Source organism: Haemorhous mexicanus, chromosome 6 (genome assembly GCF_027477595.1).
Source record: "Haemorhous mexicanus isolate bHaeMex1 chromosome 6, bHaeMex1.pri, whole genome shotgun sequence".
In the NCBI taxonomy this organism is placed as follows: Eukaryota; Metazoa; Chordata; class Aves; order Passeriformes; family Fringillidae; genus Haemorhous; species Haemorhous mexicanus.
In genome coordinates, this window is record NC_082346.1 from 10,001 (window position 1) to 18,620 (window position 8,620).

Genomic DNA, 8,620 nt, shown 5'->3' on the forward strand with positions numbered 1-8,620 from the left:
TGGCTCCGGTTCCCGGTGCTGGTTGGGGTGTTGCGGTACTCTCGTGCGGCCTGGGGTTGCGGGGGTTTGTTTTTTTTGGGTGTGCGGTTTGTGTCGGGATTTCGGTCGGGCATCTGCCCGGTCGTCTGCGTCTTGGGGGTCCTTTCTGGGGGCGTGTCGCTCTGGTGACGTAGTACGTCGGTGTGGTGTGTGTAGTGCGCCGAGTCGGTCGGCAGGGGGTGCTGTTTCTGCGCGTCGCTATGTGTTACGGCACGGGGCGGTGTGGGCGCAGCGCGTTGTGTGCGGCAGCAGTGGACGGTGCTCGGGCTAGCGGGGGGCTGCGTCTGGGGTGGGGGCGGGTGGTTATTGTGGACTGGTAGGAGGTGGGGTATGGATTATGGGTCCCTATAGGGTATATAGGTAAAAAGAATAAAAACTATATGTCTGGTGCAGCAGTAGAAAATTTCAGGCTCCCCGGGAGTAAAAGGGTGTGGTTTTTTTTTTTTTTTTTTTTTCTCTTTTATTCCCGGGGAGCCTGAAAGTTTCTACTGCTGCATTTGTATTCTAAAGCTAGAAAGGAAGACAAGTTATAGAAGAGGGGGAGAGAGAGGAGAGAGAAAAGAACAGAGAGAGAGAGAAGAGAGAAAAGAACAGAGAGAGAGAGAGAAGAGAGAAAAGAACAGAGAGAGAGAGGAGAGGAGAGAGGGGAGAGGGAAAAGAACAGAGAGAGAGAGGAGAGAGGGAAAAGAACAGAGAGAGAGAGGAGAGGAGAGAGGGGAGAGGGAAAAGAACAGAGAGAGAGGAGAGGAGAGAGGAGAGGGAGGAGAGAGAAAAGAACAGAGAGAGAGAGAGGGAAAAGAATAGAGAGAGAGAGAGGGAAAAGAACACAAAGGGGGAGAAAAGAAAGGTAGAGAGGGAGGGAGGTAGAGAGAGAGAAGAGGTAGAGAGAGAGAGAAGAGGTAGAGAGAATAGAGAAAAAAAGCATGAGCAAAAGAGAGGGAGAGAGAAAAAAGATTGAAGGAAGGGAGGAGAAGGAAAAGAAAGAGGACAGGGAGAAACTGAAGAAGGAGAGGAGTTAGGAGTTAGAATGAAAATAAAAAGGAAAGGGAGAGAGTGAAGGAGAAGAGGAATTAGAAGGGAAAGTGGTTAGGGTTAGAGTTGAAGTGAAGACTTGGGCTAGAGTGAAAAACAAAAAGAGTACGAGCGAAAAAGACAAACCGAGTAAAAAGAGAACACAGAGCGGAAAAGAAGGGAGAAAAGTTAAGGTTTAGAGGGAAGAGAAATAAGGTGCAAATTATAGACAACAGACAGAAAAATGAATACAGTTAGAGACAAATAGGGAAATGGACAAACAGAAGAAAGGAAGCATATGGAAACAGAGTTACAGAGGCAGAGGCACAGAGCTAGAAAGGGTGAGAAACAGAAACAAAAGGTTAGAGACAGATGGAAATTAAGTCAAGTCAGAAATAGAAAAGTGAAGTGAGGAGCAAAAGGGAGAACTACAGTGGAAAAGAAAAAGACAAAACCACACCGAAAGGAGGCAGGGGCCAGGGTGGGGGTAGGGGTTGTCTTTATTAGGGGTGATTCAAGTTTATTAAATGAATATTTTAATTTACATTTCAGCAAAATACATGGAAACGGTCTATACAAATGCAAGTACAGATACAATCTATAAACACACTGGTAAAAGTCTAATTTACATACAGAGCAATACGGGGGAAATGCAGCAGCTGATGCCAATACAGAGCAATACGGGGGAAATGCAGCAGCTGATGCCAATACAGAGCAATACGGGGGAAATGCAGCAGCTGATGCCAATACAGAGCAATACGGGGGAAATGCAGCAGCTGATGCCAATACAGAGCAATACGGGGGAAATGCAGCAGCTGATGCCAATACAGAGCAATACGGGGGAAATGCAGCAGCTGATGCCAATACAGAGCAATACAGAGCAATACAGAGCAATACAGAGCAATACAGAGCAATACAGAGCAATACAGAGCAATACAGAGCAATACAGAGCAATACAGAGCAATACAGAGCAATACAGAGCAATACAGAGCAATACAGAGCAATACAGAGCAATACAGAGCAATACAGAGCAATACAGAGCAATACAGAGCAATACAGAGCAATACAGAGCAATACAGAGCAATACACATTAACACACTGTGATAATAAATCAACCTGTAATGAAAATATGAAAAAGGTTGTTACAGGAAGCCCAAAACAACAAAAGCACATTGAAAACAACGCTCATCTACCATTAACACCCCCTTCCGACACAAAATCGCCATCGCTCTGAGCACAACTGCTAAATTACACACTGGCAGTCTTTGGTCCCCGGGAACACTGTTCCCAGAAGCCTCCAAAAAATCCTCCTGCCTGACGAAAACCCCGGCCCCTGGACGGTCCGCGCCCAAACTTTGGCGATGAACGTCGCCTCGCGGACCGGCCGGGACCGAGGAAAAAAAAACCCAGCCGGGGGGAAAAAAAAAAAAACCCCCCGGCTGGGGATTTTTTATTCTAAATTTAAAAATGAGTTGAAAAACCTGAAAGGCAAAAGTCATACAAGGTGTTAGAAACCTTCAACACACACACTTCCTTCAGGTTACACACAAAACCACGCTCACTCACATGTTAAATCCCTCTGCTAACCCCCGGCACTCATTCGTAGCGCTCTTCGGGAACGGGGTTCCCGGGAGCCTCCAAAAAACAATCCTCCTGCCTGACGAAAACCCCGGCCCCTGGACGGTCCGCGCCCAAACTTTGGCGATGAACGTCGCCTCGCGGACCGGCCGGGACCGAGGAAAAAAAAACCCAGCCGGGGGGAAAAAAAAAAAAAACCCCCGGCTGGGGATTTTTTATTCTAAATTTAAAAATGAGTTGAAAAACCTGAAAGGCAAAAGTCATACAAGGTGTTAGAAACCTTCAACACACACACTTCCTTCAGGTTACACACAAAACCACGCTCACTCACATGTTAAATCCCTCTGCTAACCCCCGGCACTCATTCATAGCGCTCTTCGGGAACGGGGTTCCCGGGAGCCTCCAAAAAACAATCCTCCTGCCTGACGAAAACCCCGGCCCCTGGACGGTCCGCGCCCAAACTTTGGCGATGAACGTCGCCTCGCGGACCGGCCGGGACCGAGGAAAAAAAAACCCAGCCGGGGGGAAAAAAAAAAAAACCCCCCGGCTGGGGATTTTTTATTCTAAATTTAAAAATGAGTTGAAAAACCTGAAAGGCAAAAGTCATACAAGGTGTTAGAAACCTTCAACACACACACACACACACTTCCTTCAGCTTACACACAAAACCACGCTCACTCACATGTTAAATCCCTCTGCTAACCCCCGGCACTCATTCGTAGCGCTCTTCGGGAACGGGGTTCCCGGGAGCCTCCAAAAAACAATCCTCCTGCCTGACGAAAACCCCGGCCCCTGGACGGTCCGCGCCCAAACTTTGGCGATGAACGTCGCCTCGCGGACCGGCCGGGACCGAGGAAAAAAAAACCCAGCCGGGGGGAAAAAAAAAAAAACCCCCCGGCTGGGGATTTTTTATTCTAAATTTAAAAATGAGTTGAAAAACCTGAAAGGCAAAAGGTCATACACACAAGGTTAGTTCCAGTCAGGGTGCACTCACACGTGCGGAGACGAGCGGACACAGACGGCCACGTGCTCTCGCACGCTTCCGACTTGAATGCTCACTGCGGCCCTTACTTGAAACGCTGGAGAACGTGCTTCGACGCGTCTTCTGGCTGCTGCTCCTCGATGTCAAATGGTAGATTCCGGGGAGAAATCGGTAGGCTCGGGGACCTGCGAGACGAGAGGAAGTGGTCAACAAGGGGCTGACAGCTAGGACTTGTCCCCACTCTGGACCGATAAAATTTCTACCCAAAATCCCATAGAAGACAGATGAGCGGTAAAGTTTTCGTAACTGTTCTACCTAGCTGTGACTACGTGCCAGGGCAGGGCAGCTCCAATCGTAACAGGTACAAAATAAGTAAACACGATATAAGCCGACGCATACGGTGCAAGTGTACGTATGGTGTAATTACAGACAATACAAGTACCTGAACTATAAGCCAACATAGGTACAGCCAACATAGGTACAGACACTATAAGCCAACATAGGTACAGCCAACATAGGTACAGACACTATAAGTACAGACACTATAAGCCAACATAGGTACAGACACTATAAGTACAGACACTATAAGCCAACATAGGTACAGACACTATAAGCCAACATAGGTACAGACACTATAAGTACAGACACTATAAGCCAACATAGGTACAGACACTATAAGCCAACATAGGTACAGACACTATAAGCCAACATAGGTACAGACACTATAAGCCAACATAGGTACAGCCAGCATAGGTACAGACACTATAAGCCAACATAGGTACAGCCAACATAGGTACAGACACTATAAGCCAGCATAGGTACAGACACTATAAGCCAACATAGGGACAGCCAACATAGGTACAGACACTATAAGCCAACATAGGTACAGACACTAAAGGTACAGACACTATAAGCCAACATAATTACAGACAATATAAGCCAACATAGGTACAGACAATATAGAGTACATACAATATAAGCCAACGCAGGTAGATACAGTATAAGTACACAGAGTATAAGCCAACACAGGTAGATAAGGTATAAGCCAGGACTTGACATAACTCTCTGAAAGATTAATTCTTGAGCCCTATACCCTTTGAGAAGATGGAACCTAGAGAACTACTGCGGTCACGTGAGGAGGGTGTAAGACACTCCCTCTAAAAGTCCAAGAGAATGGCGTGGAGGAAAAGGCGCTACCAAAGCCGGTAGCGAGAAGGAAGATGGATGAGGACATCTTGTGTAATCCTTCCTGTCTCAAAGAGTAAAGATTTAAAGATGCCGGAATAAGTGAAGGAATGTGTGTAAAATACGGCCGATACGGCAAGAAATAGTGCCCGTAAAGAGCTGGGATGGAACGAAGGCCTACGACATGGAAGACAGTGGAGACAGACTACGTAACACGGACATGGATGACGTAACATAGACACGGATGATGTAACGGAGAGACAAGTGGAAACTGCCTGGCGCTTTCACCTTATGGACCCAAGATTGCTAGCGCAAGATGAGCCGGGGGCTGATGATGCAAAAGGAAAGAAAGCCGTATGACGATAGGATGTAATGATGAAATGTAACTCGTTAAACGAATTTAGCGCCGAAGCGGTTAAGAGGACGCTCGAGAGGCTCGGTGGGCCTAGAGAAGGAAGCGGAGACCGCCGGTTGACCGTGGCCGTAGCTCCGGACCTGAAGGCGAACTCCTCGGGCGAAAGATCCGTGACGATGTCGAGTTGAAGAAGGCTGACGACGCAAAGTTTACGACAATGTGGAGATGGGTCGGAACTGCCCTGCCCGGCAGAGGCTGTGGTGAGGCTGAGGAGAAACCCTCTCCCTTTGCTTCCAGAGAGCCCGTCCCGCTACAGACCTCTGCGCTAAACTGACATCAAATTGCCCCCTGTGATAGTAAAGGTTTTTCCCCTTCTCCCAACTACTGGCCGCGACACTTAGCTTTTGGAAGACGAGCGGACAAAATCCATCGTCGGTTGTACGTGGACGTCGGGACGTTCTCCGTGTTTGCTTCGGTGCTGCCGTTTCCAAACTTTGGCTGCAAACCTCCTCCGGGTACCTAAGACAATACAGAAAACGTGACTATTGCCCTCAAAAAGAGTAATCCCCGGGACTCCTCTGCACCGCTGCCCCAGCTCACCTCAAATCCTGATTCTACTCCAGAGGCTGCTCAAAGGATACCTGCAAAAAGAAAAGGTACAGGCTTAGCATGCTGCTGCATAAAACTCACCTATGAGTCACCCTGCCTAAACACAGACTCACCTGCTCTCCTCTGTTCTTTGGCATGCCTGGAGCGGTGACAGCACCTGGAAAAAAGCAAAGCAGAAAAGCATGCTGAGATACTGAGAAAAGATAACCTCCCTAATCTGACAAGTATGCCATACTGATACCTTAAGCTTGTACCCACCTGACATCGGGCATGCTCGGCCAGGAGAGATGGCAAGTGGACCACCTAAAATAAAAAAATTAGGAGTAGATGTTTAGAGCTGCAGTGGAAACTGAGACCTCAGCAATACCTGCTTCTGGAAACTACTCAATGCTCACCTTGCCTACTTGGCCTTGACTGTGGCTCTCTGCCTTGACTTCCGAAAAAGACAAAGAACAGCGCTGTAACAGAGTCACCATTTACACTTCTGCTGCAGAGACAAACAGTGACGGACCTGCTCCGCGGGACTCCCAGACCCAGGATGGGGCCCTCATGCACAGATATTATCCAGATGAATCTGAAAAACAAGTAAGAACAAACGTCAAAGGTCTCCAGGATAACTTCCCAGCTGCAAACATCTTGTGTCCATCTACAAATGCCATCTAGAGTCCAACCACACCCCACATTACAAACTACAAGGCCCCGGGACTTCTTCTACTGCACCAGGCTATGCGGCAGGGCAGAGCAGCTCCGGCACAAATGCGTGCAGACACCCGTGACGAACAAGGGGGACACAACACACACAGAAATCTCTTGGCAATGGAAATGACTGCAAGGACTGAGAGAATGCAGATTGAGATGACCGAGGTGAGACCGATGGAGAGCTGATGAGGCTCAGAGAAGCCTGGAGGAAGAAGATGCTAACTGAATGATTTATCTCAAGAACTGCCAAGATGGATGCCTGGGAATCCTACGGTCAGAATCCTCTGCCTAGAGCTCACATTCTGACAAGTCCTAACCTGCCGTAATGGATCCCTTGCAGGGAGCGGCTTCCCGTACAGCTCGGGACAAGACCTGAGAAGACATCTGACTGGATGCTTCTAAAGAAGAGATGCGAGTCTGATGGCAGTCTGAGCTCCTAAGTCAAAAGTTCTATGGCATTGGTGCCAGAATAAAGAACGCGGATCACAGATGCCAAGAATGGTTTCTGATAGGCCCCTCAAAGGCCTGAGGTAATAGACATGACATATACAAAAAACACAGAATGCACAATAGACAAGTGACACGATACACACCGGACCTGCTCTGCCCTGTGCACCTTGGCACTCTGATCAAAAGCGATACTTTCCCTTTACAGGGCCTAAGGGGGCACTGCTTGGACATCCCCATCTCCAAAGCCAAATCAAAATCCCCTCACCTTGAGTCGTGACCCAGACCCCGCTTTCATCCCCTCTGTGGGTCGTAGCCCTCTACTTATCTCTCGGACAGGTGGGCGTGCCGATCCGTGCTGGGTGGAAAGAAAGCGGACCCGCTGTCTGGGAAGTCCCTGCTGACACCAGGCTGTTGTCTCTGAGTCTGCCAGGAGAAAGGAAACCAAATGTGAGCTCACAATCTTAGGAGCACGGCGGTCAAAACGTGACAATTTTCCCACTCACCGTTCTCCTGTGAAGGCACAGCTCCTCGGGCCGCACGCTTCAGGCCTGCTCAGCAGCTGACACCGTCATCACACCTGGGTTAAAGTGAAGACAAGGTGACCTGGCATTGCTGAGACCTGAATGGAGCCTCCTTCCTCCTCCCCGCCTCCTTGACTCACCACAACTCCTTGGCCGTTCCTGAGGGCTGCCAGGATGGGACCATGAAATAGCAAAGTTGAAGGCTTCATCATCACAGACTCTTGTAATACTTCCACGGGGCTCACATTTGCAGGAAACCAGGTGCATCGGCCGGTTGGTGACGGGGGCTGGATGTACGCCGAGTCGATTGCCTAAAGTGCATGAACGAGAATGGATGCTTAGAGTTGCACCAGAAATTGAGACGTCAGCAATAACAACTGCTCCTGTACACTGCTCAATGCTCACCTTGCCCACTTGGCCTTGACTGCTGCTCTCTGCCTTGACTTGCTAAAAAAAAAAAAAAAAAAGACAAAGAACAGTGCTGTAACAGAGTCAACATTTACACTTCTGCTGCAGAGACAAACAGCGAGTGACTGACCTGCTCAGGAGGATGCCTGCACCCAGGATAGGGCCCTCTGGGACAGATTTGATCCATATGAATTTGAAAGGAAAGTTAGGACAATAGTCAAACTGTTGAAAGATAACTTTACCTGAAGAGCTCCAGACATCGTGTGCCCATCTAGAGTCCAACCACACCCCACATTACAAACTACAAGGCCCCGGGACTTCCCCTATTGCACCAGGCTATGCGGCAGGGCAGAGCAGCTCCGGCACAAATGCGTGCAGACACCCGTGACGAACAAGGGGGACACAACACACACAGAAATCTCTTGGCAATGGAAATGACTGCAAGGACTGAGAGAATGCAGATTGAGATGACCGAGGTGAGACCGATGGAGAGCTGATGAGGCTCAGAGAAGCCTGGAGGAAGAAGATGCTAACTGAATGATTTATCTCAAGAACTGCCAAGATGGATGCCTGGGAATCCTACGGTCAGAATCCTCTGCCTAGAGCTCACATTCTGACAAGTCCTAACCTGCCGTAATGGATCCCTTGCAGGGAGCGGCTTCCCGTACAGCTCGGGACAAGACCTGAGAAGACATCTGACTGGATGCTTCTAAAGAAGAGATGCGAGTCTGATGGCAGTCTGAGCTCCTAAGTCAAAAGTTCTATGGCATTGGTGCCAGAATA

The 8,620-nt window shown here is 48.8% G+C and overlaps 2 long non-coding RNA genes across 2 annotated transcripts; both read right to left on the bottom strand.

The window, feature by feature from the left end:
- Positions 1 to 5,088: 5,088 nt before the first annotated feature.
- Positions 5,089 to 7,034, bottom strand: LOC132328436 (uncharacterized). Its single transcript, XR_009486772.1, has 5 exons — positions 6,155 to 7,034; positions 6,018 to 6,062; positions 5,873 to 5,916; positions 5,751 to 5,791; positions 5,089 to 5,669 (listed from the first exon to the last, which is right to left on the bottom strand). It is a non-coding gene; the product is annotated as an uncharacterized LOC132328436 (long non-coding RNA).
- A 624-nt stretch (positions 7,035 to 7,658) lies between these two features.
- Positions 7,659 to 8,028, bottom strand: LOC132328310 (uncharacterized). Its single transcript, XR_009486733.1, has 3 exons — positions 7,968 to 8,028; positions 7,835 to 7,876; positions 7,659 to 7,740 (listed from the first exon to the last, which is right to left on the bottom strand). It is a non-coding gene; the product is annotated as an uncharacterized LOC132328310 (long non-coding RNA).
- Positions 8,029 to 8,620: the final 592 nt, after the last annotated feature.